We start from the raw sequence: 15,031 nt of genomic DNA on the forward strand, positions 1-15,031 counted from the left end.
TAAAATGCCTCTATACTGCGGCAGAACGAGGAGTTTTTACCCCCCAAATCCCCTGTGCAAAATCCATGACTTTCTTGGTAGTGGATTTTGCTGCCCAGGGAGGCAGAGCTTTCGGCTGTAGCTCTGCCTCCATGCGCGTCAATCAGTGCTGATCGCCGCCTCTCCCTTGCCACTCTCAGTGAAGGAAGACTGAGAGGGGCGGGGAGAGGCGGCGATCCGCGGAGATGGACGTGAGTAGAGCAGAGCTACATCCCAAAGCTCTGCCTCTCACGGAAGCGTTCCCCGCAATGTGCCCCAGGGGATTTAAGGGGTAAAAAATCCCCGTTCTGCCGCGGGAAAGCGGCGTTTTAACAGGGGCAAACATGTCTAACATAAATAAAAGGTAAAAAGCCATTTTTTTTAAAATGGCTTCAGAGTCTCTTTAACAGGAAATAAACATGGCAGCCTCCATATCCCTGTAGCTTCAGTTGTCCTTTAATTGCCAGTTGCTTGCTTAGATGATTAGTGAGCTAAACACAGATCAATACCCGTTTGCCAACTTAAACATTTTTAGAACAGGTACAACCCACCCAGCAGAAGCTAAATGTGGAACAACAAATTGACAGAAACAGGATGCTGTAATATGATAAAATAGCCTAACTAGAGCTGTAATATTGACGTGTATGACATTGAATGAGATCATGTTGTTACATGTAATCATTATCAGCTATAAGTGCACTATGCTGTAGAAAAGCCACATGTATCTATATAGATGTGAGAGGAGTGGTATATTAAAGGAAAGCTACTGTGACAGACATATTACTATATAATCATACTAAATATTATCATGATTTCTGAAGAGGCATCACATAATCTGTAAGAAAGGTTATACTGTATATTAATAAACCACAAACAACTAAATGTGTCTGTCATATTCATTTTTTAAACCATCAGTGGAAATTTTGTTGTTGGAAGCATAACTGTAAATGTGTTACGCAATAATGCTTGTTAATGTCTCTCTTTTTTTAAAGCGGTATAACGACATTGTCGAAGGAAATCTGAACTGAGTGGTATACACAGACTGACATTTCTAGTTCTTTAGTTCTGCCACTTGCCTGGATGCCAAGCTGATGTTTTGGATACAGATGTAATAACACACACACGCAAACAGCCCCAGGCAAATTAAGTCAGGACACCTAATCTGCAAAGAAAAAAATGGTCAGGAGTATTTTGCGCTTGTGTGGTTTTGCGCATGCGTAGAAGGAGCATGGTTGAGGATGCATCGTGGACGGGGTCATGTGCAGTAGCCCACGACTGGAGCCCCAGTCACAGATCACAGATTGTGAGATGGCAGGGGCACAACAGAGGGGACCCGAAGGATACAGAAGAACCTGAAAGAGTACACGTAAGAGTACAAGGAGCTGTAAAAAGCCCCAGGTAAGTAAAAATCCACTTTTTCCCAATTCAGGTGTACGCTAAGGCCCAACTCCAAGGTTTTTTTGTTTGTTTTTAAACTTGAGTTTACAGTAGAATAAAGAAGAATTAGAATCCTGATATGGCTATTGCTGCTATCTGCATACATTTTCCTCACAGGAGTCCCCAGGACCTCTATGAAGCTTCACAGCTTTAAAACTAGTAGTTCCAGTTAGTTCCAGGAGCAGGTATTGAACAATAATAATAATCCGAACATTTATATAGCGCTTTTCTCCTGTCAGACTCAAAGCACTCAAGAGCTACAGCCACTGGGATGCGCTCAAGAGGCCACCCTGCAGTGTTAGGGAGTCTTGCCTCGAACTCCTTACTGAATAGATACTGACCCCAGCCAGGATTCGAACCCTGGGATGTTCTGTGTTTTTTTTTTTTTTTTATCTTCGTTTTTTTATGACAGACATCATATGCAGACAATTTTATCAGTCAATTAGCCATCATCCTGCCTTTATAACACACAGGAAGGCTGCACTACAGTTCTTCAGCAAGTGGAGCTAACTGGCAGAGAGCTGTGCATGCGGAAATCAGGGCCGGTGCTTCCATAGAGGTAAAGGGGGCAACTGCCCCAGAGCATGTGGGGGCCCCCCACAGGCCCCTCCTCCCCTCCAGCTATGGTGACCCATGACATTGGGGATGCTGGGAGTCTACTCTGTATAGAAAAAGGAGGAGGTGAATAATGGGAACCTCAAGAATGCTTTTTAGGGGACATATGATGGACACCTAATGATATCATATGGTGAGGGAGGGGGGGGGGATTGAATTGGGCCTGGCAGCCGGCTCAGAGGCCCTGGGAGTGATTCAATAGGAAGGGAGGGGTCAGCCCCCCCCCCAGTTCCTTTTTTCAGTGGGCCCTATTGTAGCTAGAACGTTCCCTGGCTGAGATTATGAATGCTATCTAGTAAGCAGTTCACAGTCTAAAATGCTGGGGAGATGTTTCCTGGGGGCAGAAATACTGCGCTCTCTGGAGAGAAAGCGTCGGTATTTCTGCGGGGAAGTTAGATCGGTGAATGGGAATCATATTCCCATTCACTGATCGGGGGGCTAGCGGTGGGCAGCGGGAGCACACGCGGGGGCGCGCCTGATCGCGCGCACCAGCCGGCGGCAGCAGCAGTGCCTATCTGGACGAGGAAGCTCGTCCAGATAGGCCGAACTGGTTAACATAACAAATGGTATTTATACTTTTTAAATATCCAGTCTACCTGTGTAAAAGTAATTAATTCTGCCTTGCATTGACAATATTGCATGCCACAAATTCTGCTTAGCCCTAATGGTATCACCTGATAGAGCCATCCAAAAGCTACAATCACTGGGCCATCACTTAGCGTCTGTTTCATAACAAAATCATTTTGATCAAAAAGTAAAATTGCAAAAAATAAGCAATTGTATTCATTAAAGTGGGACATAACTCTGACATAACATTCATTAGAAACGTTATTCTACTTTTTAGTACTCCTACTGTTACCATATTTGCGTTTGCACTCAAGTAATATTGTCTGTTTACACATTACAAGTTCCCAAAATACAGTATACCTGTTCTGATGGCTGCCATTGCATTGCATAGCTGCTATATTTATATATTAATATCTACAGAGCATTTCTCTCCTTTTTTAGCTTCTGTGAATCATGAAGCTAAGATAAAGCACTGCCAGGAATGTTCACTAATTGTGGCTGATAAAGAAAGGTAAATAAAAGCACTTAAACGGCATAGGTTGCTAAGATTCACACTGAAGACGAAAGTGCTGTGTTTAAACTGTATGAATGCTGTTCTACTCCCGATTTTTTTTTCTCCTAGTAGGTTTTAGGCTGTAATTATTATTTTATAGCAGAGAAGAGATGCTGCTCATTTTCAAGCTACTTTAAGTTATTTAAAGTTCATCTTTAATGTTTTAAAACAATTGAATAGTAAGGTAGTTCAACTGTCCAGGTGAATTGGTTCTAAATGCCTATGTTGTAGCCCTCATCAGTCTTCCCTGCATCAGAAGACAACTGACACAGTAGCTACCATCAGCCATCATATCCAATAAATCTGCCACAAAGCCATTCTCAGGGTGAATTCACACAGGTACTGAGAGAGGTGAAAAAAAAGACATTTGAAACTGTACATCAAATTCTGTGCAGTAACATAACTCAGAGGCTGGCTATATAGATACTTTGCCGGGATTACAGAAGGTTTTAGGCTCCCACAAACCTGAACATTGTGACAGTAAGATATAGAAGATGCAGGTTTTATTAGGACCATATTAAAAACTGGAGGCATGAATGTGAATAAAAAGATGTAAACGGCAGAGGAAATTTCAAATAACCTTCTCATATTACATTTCTGAACACTGAGCTAAGGCCACTATGCAAATCTAATACAAGTTAACACTAAAATGTGACTGATAAAAGGGCATGGGAAAAATGTCTAGCCAAGCTCACCTTGTACACAATCATATAATGGATACAGTCTGGGCTAAAAATGGATACCAATTTTTGTCCTCAATTGTCTTATATATTTTATGGCAATAGTGTTAATTAATACACTTGCAGAAGATTTTTACTTTATATAGCTTAACCACCCTGGCGTTCTGATTAAATCGCCAGGGTGGCTGCGGGAGGGTTTTTTTTAAATAAAAAAAAAACTATTTCATGCAGCCAACTGAAAGTTGGCTGCATGAAAGCCCACTAGAGGGCGCTCCGGAGGCGATCTTCCGATCGCCTCCGGCGCCCAGAATAAACAAGGAAGGCCGCAATGAGCGGCCTTCCTTGTTTTGCTTATATCGTCGCCATAGCGACGAGCGGAGTGACGTCATCGACGTCAGCCGACGTCCTGACGTCAGCCGCCTCCGATCCAGCCCTTAGCGCTGGCCGGAACTTTTTGTTCCGGCTACGCTGGGCTCAGGCGGCTGGGGGGACCCTCTTTCGCCGCTGCTCGCGGCGAATCGCCGCAGAGCGGCGGCGATCAGGCAGCACACGCGGCTGGCAAAGTGCCGGCTGCGTGTGCTGCTTTTTATTTCATTCAAATCGGCCCAGCAGGGCCTGAGCGGCAGCCGCTGGCGGTGTTGGACGAGCTGAGCTCGTCCAGACCGCTCAGCTGGTTAATGAATACAACTGAAAATGCTTATTTTTACAACATTCATTTAGACATTATTTAATCAGTGTTTGCCCAATGTAAAATCCTACCTCACCCTGATTTATATTCTTCAATTTATCAGAAATGCTGGCATCTTTAATGCTGGCAAGGTGAATCACTGTGGAATCGGTGTCCCTCCCCCCTCTGTGAAGTGAGCAAGAACATCACTTGATCACCAAGAGTGATCTAGAGCAGGAGGCTGCATGACATCATAGCCTAGGCTTAGTGTCACTGGGAAGAAAGTATCACATACCGAAATATAGCAATATATACAGTAGATAAAAGAAGTGTTTCTGACATAGAGACCAGGATAAGTAAGGTGAAAATGGGAAAACAGAATAATGTATTGTACTTTACTACACATCATTACAATGCCTTTTTACAGTAACATACAGTAAGGCTCCCTGCACACTGCAAATCCGTTTTCCGATTCCGATTCCGATTCCGTTTCCGATTCCGATTCCGATTCCGTTTCCGATTTTCCTTGAATACATTCAACAGAAAAACGGATCAAAAAACGCAGCATGCAGTTAAGATTAAAAATCTGAATCGGAATCGGATGTAAAAACAGATTAAAAATCTGAATCTGAATCTGATTTGCTTGCAGTGTGCAAGAGGCCTAAGTATGTTTGAAATATCTTAAAACTATGCTATAATCAATGACCCAATGTGTTTGCATTACTGATTTTAGCTTTAATTTTAGACATTGAGTTGTCACTGTAACAGTTAAACCAGAGATTGTAAATCAGTGCCGGAGGTCCCCGCATGCGCAGAAGACCCCAACTGATGCGACTGAACCAGTTACCGGGGCTGATTGCGGCTGAATGGCAGACCACGGGAGGATGGTGAGAAACTCAGACGTGCTTATGGGGCTGGAGGAAGCTCCAGGTAAGTATCAAATCTTTCTATATTACCATCTTTGGTACACTTTAACATTTACAATGACTCGTCACTAGCCCCTACTCTTAACTTAGTGATCTCAAGTGCTAATAAGAGTTATACAGGGAAGATGTTTAAATATATTTCACAACAAGAGAAAAGGGACAGACTACTTCATGCTGAAGCAGCAGCATGTTATTGATGCACATTTTTCAAACAAAGATCAATAGTGATAGTCATGTCTAGGACAACTCATGGAGAAGCATGTGATTAGTTTGGAAAGGTGATAGATAAGCAAGTCTGCCTGCATAAGCAAGTCTCTGATTTGCTAGTCGTGATCATGTGCTAAAAAAGGATGCGATCACAGCCAATCAGAGCATTGTAAATCTATCAGCTGATCAAACAAATCCCATGCTTCTCCATGAGTTCTAGACATGACCATCACTAATCAATAGACATTGTAGATAGATATCAATATAGGCACAGAGTAACAACTTATACTGTACACAATGGTGGTGACATGTCAGTATTATAGAATAAAACTAAATGTTTAACATAAGTACATTGTGTTATTAATCAGGATCCCAAATAGACCATTTTAAACATGCTTACACATATAATACATACCTTAACACTTCTTCAGAGTGTGGTTCAACAGTGTATATGTATTTAAATGTATGCTGGATTCATTGAAAACCTGAGAGTTCCTAGGGGATCATCACTGCAGCTGGATGCATGAACTGCAGAGAAGATACAGTAAATAAGCTCTCCATAAGCTAAACAGATAGCAAATGTCATTTCCTCAATAAAGAACAGGAAATGAAGAATGCAATTGGTTGGTGGGTGTGCATAGGCAGCAATACCACAGTTTATTTGGTTTTGAATGACAAAAAATAAGCACATTTGCTAGAGCACGAAATGTATCCAGAGTTCTACCTGACAGCGGCAAACATAGGACGTAAACTAGAAAATCAGCATCCCTGGCATCCCTGTAGATGTTCACATTTCTATTTATGATTTCCTGCAGGCAATAAGAAAGCACACTTTTGTGATATTGGGGGCTGCTCCATACACCTTAGTGCTTACTTCCTTTGCTCCCCTTCCTCCCAGATTCATTCTGCTGAACTTTCCTACCCAGCCCCAGAATATTAATCATCCTGTGCAAGTGGCAACTTAGCATTTGTTTTATTGTCATTTTCAACAGAGTAACAAGCAGCTCGGGGTAGCCCAAACCACAAGGAATGTATAAGGGGATAAAAGAGACAGAAAAGCCCTCCTACTGAAAAGCAATGCTTGGCGAAATTTGCCTTCTTAAAGAGACACTGTAACAACATTTTGAGCCTTATTTCTTCTATCCTATAAGTTCCTATACCTGTTCTAATGTGCTCTGGCATACTGCAGCCTTTTCTAGTTGCACTGTCTCTGTAATAAATATTATCTTCTTTCCTCTGTCGGGCTCAGGCTGGAATGTGTGGAATGTGCAGCACTGCTTGTGATAGGCAGAAGCTTTACACACCCTCTCCAAGCTCTCCTCCCTAGCCTATCACACTCTGGTTAGCAGCCATGTATTTTGTTTGTAATCACTGCCTAAAACTGGAAATTACAAGCCAGGATTGCAGCAGGGAGAGGCAGAAACAGCACAGAGGGGCCCAGGAGAACATAATGAATAGAATACTATGCTTTTTATTGTAAGAATTTTAGAGTACAGATTTTCTTTAAACCAGAAGGAAACTTGCAATAATTCAGCTATAAGTGAACAATGATGGTTACCCACAATGCACCACTACGGAATATGCAAATTATCTCTTTTTGCCCCTGTAAGCCATGCTAGCATCCTGAACTGTTGAAGTATAGCAATCCTATAGCTTTAAATATTACACAGCCACATCAACCCTACATATAGACAGCCTGTTTCAGGCTCATTGTCATTTTCAGTAACTGATTTCCCAAAACAAGATGTAGGAAATCCGCTGTCTCTTACCATAACAGTCACAGGTAACATGATCCATTTTAGCAGAACCCTGAAAAAGAAACCAGAGATTGCATGGGCCACCTGTTCACACTTTAGACACCAAGCTGAAATGATCAGGAATAACTGTTTTTGCCTAGGGATTGGAAAAGCTTAAGTGTGTATGTAGCTTTAAGAAGGCTATGCACTGGTCGATTTGACTGTGGATACACAGCAGATTTGATCACTGTGATCAAATCTGCTGTGAAATTGGTAATGCAAATGTTGCCCAATGATTTCCTGATGATTTCCGTGCTAAATTGATTAATTCGGTCGATCAGATTAGAAGATTACCAATCTGATTGCATTTTGTGGGGATATCTGCCACCAATCTGATTGCATTTTGTGGGGATATCTGCTGCCAATCTGATTGCATTTTGTGGAGAAATCTGCTGCCATTTGACTGCGTGATGAATTATCATGAGACATGAAACTACTTGATTATTTTATCTAAAATGTATCTGGTCGGACCTAATCTCTGTGAATAACACCACTAATTATTTGTGTGTGTGTTTTTTTTCTAAGTCTTCCCATGACCCATCATGACCACGCCCATGTTCCAGTGTGTGGTGACCCCCAATTATTTTTTCTCTGGCGCACTCCGCGCACCGCATGTGGACATATCCTTATTGGAGACTGTCCTCAGAAGTGCTCACAACCTATTCCCTACCATAATCATGCAACATTTCTAGAGTACATGTGTATGTGAGCCCAAAATGGGGGGAGGGAGGAGGAAAGGGAATCGGAGGGGGAAGGGGGGGGGGGGCAGGCTGAAACTTTCTAGGTGGGCCCTTAGTGTCCCAGTCCGATTCTGGTCTGGGGCCATCTACAAGTGTTTGGCCACCATTTTTAAGTCATTTGTGACTTGTGACTCATTTGATGATTTTTTTTTTTAACTAGATTGGGCAGATCTGGAGTAAAATTGAGTTGAGATGAAATATTTTGCTTGACACTTCTCCCTTTAAGCTCAGCACACGGTACACATTGCAGCCCTATTTGTGCTCTGTACAGAAAATGCTGGTTTAACCTTTGCCATTATTTCTTATCCTTCCCAGAAGAGAGCTCTACAAAGGCAAGCAATGTGTTTATTAAGGGGTTCTGTACAATAGAGAGCACTGAAAATTTGACAAATGTGGCACTATCCTTCTGCAGTGAGTTTGCTAGAAGCTTCTTCCTGGGGCATTTCAGTCACCTTAAGCAATCCCAGTTCTTTGACTGATGAGTTCTATAGCACTAAGATTAAAGGTGAAATCCAGGTTTTTGACAACTTGTGCTCTAGTTTTTTTTTACCTGGCCGCTGAGTAAGAATTGATCTTAACCTTCACATCCCATTACACTTGCAGTTTATCAATTAGCTTCTAATATGTATGTGTGGGGTATTTCCTCTGGGTACATCTGTGCTACAATTTCTTAAAGGGGAACTCTGGAATGTGCTACATAAAAGGACACCCCTAGTCACACAGCAAATCTTTGAACACGGTTTCTTTACTTGCTCATAATGAGCTGTGAAATATTACAAAAATAGTGAATGAAAACATTGTGAACTATAGGGCGAGTTGAATATGTTTTTGATATTAACAGAACATGTGAAAAAAAATCTATTTATCTCACTCCATGGTGCACAGTGTTGTTAACCGCAGAAATACTGTTTTTAGTAATCTTCAAAAACATATAAATACCACAAGGAAAGTAAAACAGAATTCAAAGATTACTGGTAATTGTAAAAATGTAAATAACTAGAGAAATCTCTTTACTTAACGCACCTTGGAGTCCTCCTTTAACCCTCCTGGCGGTCTAATGTTTTCCGTCAGAAGGCAGCGCAGCAGTTTTTTTTTTTTTTTCGGTTTTTTTTTAAATACATGATAGCCGCTGCTCAGCGGCATCCCCCGCCCGCTTCGATCAGGAAATCCCGTTCAAATAATGGCGACGGGGCGGGATGACATCACCGACGTCAGCGACGTTGTGACGTCTTTGGGAGTCCCGATCCACCCCTCAGCGCTGCCTGGCACTGATTGGCCAGGCAGCACACGGGGTCTGGGGGGGGGGGCTGGCGCGGCGGAGTGGATAGCGGCGATTGAGCGCGGGCCGGCGGCGATCGGTGTGCTGACGCAGCTAGCAAAGTTCAGCAAAAAAAAAATTAAGCAAATCGGCCCAGCTACGTTCGGGTTAACCGCCAGGAAGGTTAAGAGTGGTTCACATAAATCTCCTGATTGTCCCATGAGACAAGTCTGCTAAACTTTGCGTAGCCAGTTCCAGGGTTTTGTTCCATTGCAAGGCAAACAAACACTGGTGCTACTAAATATCATTTTGCAAATTACATTTATATATACAGTATAAAGCTGCTGCAGAGCTCTTTGACAGAAACATGCCATTATGTCAGTACAAACAACAGCAATTTTCTCATCTCCATATTTGTAAAAGTTTGAAGCATTTGAAATGATCTGCACTTTAGGGGTCACTGCTTTTCATATTAGTGCAAATTCTTAGTTACCAGGAAATCCCCGATTCTCAAAAGACCTGTAAAACCCCAATGCGGCCCCCGGTGTGTCACCTCCGATGCTCATCTGGTGCCTTAATGGAGTTCCTCATAGAATTTAAGGGTAATTACAGGCCTGGATTTACATCACAGGAGCCTATAGGCACAGATGTTCTGGCACACTAGACTTCACCCTCCATTAACCTACAAACCCCTGACGAAACCGCACCACAAGTTTGCTGGCTGTCCCAGCTGTCACTTCTCCCTTGCTTACCATGCCCATCATAAGTAGCTACAGGTGCTCCCTTTTAGTATTAGGTACCCAGAGGAACATTAGTATTAGGCAGTGCTGGGCCGAAATTCCGCATGAGCGTAATTCAATGTAAATTTACGCGTAAGAGCTACGCGTAACTTACGGTCTTACGCGTAATTATTTACGCGTAAGCAGTTAAGTGGTATCGTAATTACGCTGTCTACCGTAATTGCTGGATATGCGTAATTTTATGAAGACTTACGCGTAATTAATTACTAACGTAAAAACTCCCCTTTTCTAAGAGTAGCCAATCAGTCAACATCCTAAGCAACCAATAGTATCTTCTCCCGCCCTTCAGTATATAAGCGAACGTTTTGACGCACACGAATGATGTGTACGCAATAGCTGTCACATTGATGGGTATTGCGTACACATCATCCGTATGCGTCAAAAAATACGCATTAATGGGTATTATGGCACTACGCGTAACATCGTAGTGTAAGCGCCTATATTACGGTATCCTTACGCGTAACTGCGTAAGTTAACGCGTAATTATAGTGATGAACCGTAGATAATTTCCTACGCCGTAACCGTAATTGCATAATGCGTAATAGCGTAAAAGTATGCGTAATGATCCGTAAGCGTAGATTTTTCCATTACGACCAGCACTGGTATTAGGTAGCTAGAGGTGCCCCTGACTGAAGGGAGATCTCATCAGTACAATGCTGAGAGCTGGGTTAATAATGTCTCATTTACATTCTGGGCTCTGAATAGGGAATGAAGGAGAGAGCCGCCTCTCCATCACATGCCTACAGTGTCTTATGGTAAATCCGGCCCTGTGTAATTATGTTAAGTGACCAATGTAGTGATCATCTCTACATAAAATCAGAATCTTTATTTATTAACCATTTGATCTTATCAGCTGGACCGATTTAAAAAAGTAGAAGGAAAAATTCAGGAAGCAGTTTGACAGTCATTTATAGAAAAGCCACTACATGTCATGCAGAGCCGGGACAAAGTCCTCCAGCACCCAAGGCTGAGACACCAAAGTGCGCCCCTCCATCCCTACCACCCCAGCCATCACACACTGACTGCTATTAGACTAAGAGGGCCACAGGACCCACAACCTCCCCAACACCTAAATCTCTAGTTATCTGGCTTGCAGTCACTGCCATGTATGCACATTTCTTATTTCTTTCTGCTTCAAACACAATTAGGAATGACAGCTGAATGAATTCTGCGCCCCCTCCTACACTGCGCCCTGAGGCTGGAGCCTCTCCAGCCTATGCCTCGGCCCGGCCCTGCTGTCATGCACATGATAGACCTCTTCAATCAAGTTGTTCCTCTGCTGAAAGGTGGAGCTCTGTGATAAATATCTTCAGCTGAAGTCAGACCAAACCAATAAATATGTTGACATTAGCTGGCTCAACTCATACCACTTTGACCAGCACTCCAAACCAACCAATGAAATCAAAGCTACCCTCTGATTCACATTCTCACATTCACAGAAAAAACATTATATGCCATGCTGCAAAAAAAAGGGTCACGTATGTGATTCTCTATAGTCTTGCATGGCACAACTAGCAGGATTCAGATGCGATCACACATTACAGCAAGGCCCGTTGTGATTCTTTTGGTAAGCTAACGTGGAAACAGGTCAAAGAAAGTTGAAGGTGGGCCCCTTGGCACCTACTTGGCCCCAGGCACCTGCATAGAATCCTGCTCTGGTTAGTGGCAATCCCTAACCCATATACTAAAGTAACCAAGTGCCACATAAATATAAAGTCCAGCCTCCATACTATTGCTTTCATGCCAAACTCCTCAGATTGGCTGCCGCCAACACATAAGGTGGATGAAGCTAGCCCCAGACATCAGAGAGATGAATGAAACTTTACAAGAAACACCAGTTCAATATAAATAAATAGCCATTATTTTGCCTGGTCACATATTTTGAAAACTGATAAGTAAAGATTCCAAGCATGCTGGGGGCAACTCAGACAAGTACAGCATAACCCCTCCCCCCCCCCCCCTTCCCTTTTACCCTCACTATAGGGGACATGATAAGGCATGTCCAGAGATTCCTAGTGATTGTGAGTAAAAAATCCAGTCATACAAATAATAAAATTGACTACAGGTACAATAGTATATCAGCTTACTTCATATACTGCATCAATATTTCAAACATTTACACCACTCCAAAGTAATATTCCTGCTTTAGATAGGTGTTCACAGTTCGAATTACCCATCATTCTTTGGGTACTTCATGACCTGAACTTCAACTGTAGACGCCCCTAAAGAGGTTTGAAAGTACTACATGAGATATCAGGTGATTTATTTCACATAAGCCTATCTAAAAGAGAAATGTTATGTTTGATAGAGTTGGGCCGAACGGTTCGCCTGCGAACGGTTCCATGCGAACTTCAGTGGTTCGCGTTCGCGTCCCGCAGGCGAACCTTTGCGGAAGTTCGGTTCGCCCCATAATGCACATGGAGGGTCAACTTTGACCCTCTACATCACAGTCAGCAGGCCCAGTGTAGCCAATTAGGCTACACTAGCCCCTGGAGCCCCACCCCCCCCTTATATAAGGCAGGCAGCGGCGGCCATTACGGCCACTCGTGTGCCTGCATTAGTCAGAGTAGGGCGAGCTGCTGCAGACTGTCTCTCAGGGAAAGATTAGTTAGGCTTAGCTTGTTCCTGTCTGGCTGCATACCTGTTCTGTGAACCCACCACTGCATACCTGTGCTGTGAACCCACCACTGCATACCTGTGCTGTGAACCCACCACTGCATACCTGTTCTGTTCAGTGGACCCGCCACTGTATACCTGTTCATTGAACCCACCACTGCATACCTGTGCTGTGAACCCACCACTGCATACCTGTGCTGTGAACCCACCACTGCATACCTGTGCTGTGAACCCACCACTGCATACCTGTTCTGTTCAGTGGACCCGCCACTGCATACCTGTTCTGTTTAGTGAACCGCCACTGTATACCTGTTCTGTTTAGTGAACCCGCCACTGCATACCTGTGCTGTTCAGTGGACCCACCGCATCAGTGCGCATACCTGTGCAGTTAAGTGAACCCGCCACTGCATACCTGTTCTGTTCAGTGGACCCGCCACTGCATACCTGTTCTGTTTAGTGAACCCGCCACTGCATACCTGTTCTGTTCAGTGAACCCACCGCATCAGTGCGCATACCTGTGCAGTTAAGTGAACCCGCCACTGCATACCTGTTCTGTTCAGTGAACCCCCACTGTATACCTGTTCTGTTTAGTGAACCCGCCACTGCATACCTGTTCTGTTCAGTGGACCCGCCACTGCATACCTGTTCTGTTCAGTGAACCCACCGCATCAGTGCGCATACCTGTGCAGTTAAGTGAACCCGCCACTGCATACCTGTTCTGTTCAGTGGACCCGCCACTGCATACCTGTTCTGTTTAGTGAACCGCCACTGTATACCTGTTCTGTTTAGTGAACCCGCCACTGCATACCTGTTCTGTTCAGTGAACCCACCGCATCAGTGCGCATACCTGTGCAGTTAAGTGAACCCGCCACTGCATACCTGTTCTGTTCAGTGGACCCGCCACTGCATACCTGTTCTGTTTAGTGAACCGCCACTGTATACCTGTTCTGTTTAGTGAACCCGCCACTGCATACCTGTTCTGTTCAGTGGACCCGCCACTGCATACCTGTTCTGTTTAGTGAACCCGCCACTGCATACCTGTTCTGTTCAGTGGACCCGCCACTGCATACCTGTTCTGTTTAGTGAACCCACCACTGCATACCTGTTCTGTTCAGTGGACCCGCCACTGTATACCTGTTCATTGAACCCACCACTGCATACCTGTGCTGTGAACCCACCACTGCATACCTGTGCTGTGAACCCACCACTGCATACCTGTGCTGTGAACCCACCACTGCATACCTGTTCTGTTCAGTGGACCCGCCACTGCATACCTGTTCTGTTTAGTGAACCGCCACTGTATACCTGTTCTGTTTAGTCAACCCGCCACTGCATACCTGTTCTGTTCAGTGGACCCACCGCATCAGTGCGCATACCTGTGCAGTTAAGTGAACCCGCCACTGCATACCTGTTCTGTTCAGTGGACCCGCCACTGCATACCTGTTCTGTTTAGTGAACCCGCCACTGCATACCTGTTCTGTTCAGTGAACCCACCGCATCAGTGCGCATACCTGTGCAGTTAAGTGAACCCGCCACTGCATACCTGTTCTGTTCAGTGGACCCGTCACTGCATACCTGTTCTGTTTAGTGAACCGCCACTGTATACCTGTTCTGTTTAGTGAACCCGCCACTGCATACCTGTTCTGTTCAGTGGACCCGCCACTGCATACCTGTTCTGTTTAGTGAACTGCCACTGTATACCTGTTCTGTTTAGTGAACCCGCCACTGCATACCTGTTCTGTTCAGTGGACCCACCGCATCAGTGCGCATACCTGTGCAGTTAAGTGAACCCGCCACTGCATACCCGTTCTGTTCAGTGGACCCGCCACTGCATACCTGTTCTGTTTAGTGAACCGCCACTGTATACCTGTTCTGTTTAGTGAACCCGCCACTGCATACCTGTTCTGTTCAGTGGACCCGCCACTGCATACCTGTTCTGTTTAGTGAACCGCCACTGTATACCTGTTCTGTTTAGTGAACCCGCCACTGCATACCTGTTCTGTTCAGTGGACCCGCCACTGCATACCTGTTCTGTTTAGTGAACCCGCCACTGCATACCTGTTCTGTTCAGTGGACCCGCCACTGCATACCTGTTCTGTTTAGTGAACCCACCACTGCATACCTGTTCTGTTCAGTGGACCCGCCACTGTA

The 15,031-nt window shown here is 44.2% G+C and overlaps 1 protein-coding gene across 1 annotated transcript in view; it reads right to left on the reverse strand.

The window, feature by feature from the left end:
* Nucleotides 1-15,031, reverse strand: part of TMEM132E (transmembrane protein 132E) — a 649,576-nt gene that overhangs the window by 514,625 nt on the left and 119,920 nt on the right. The gene's annotated exons all lie outside the window — the stretch shown is intronic.

The sequence above is a fragment of the Hyperolius riggenbachi genome, chromosome 2 (assembly GCF_040937935.1).
Source record: "Hyperolius riggenbachi isolate aHypRig1 chromosome 2, aHypRig1.pri, whole genome shotgun sequence".
Classification (NCBI taxonomy): domain Eukaryota; kingdom Metazoa; phylum Chordata; class Amphibia; order Anura; family Hyperoliidae; genus Hyperolius; species Hyperolius riggenbachi.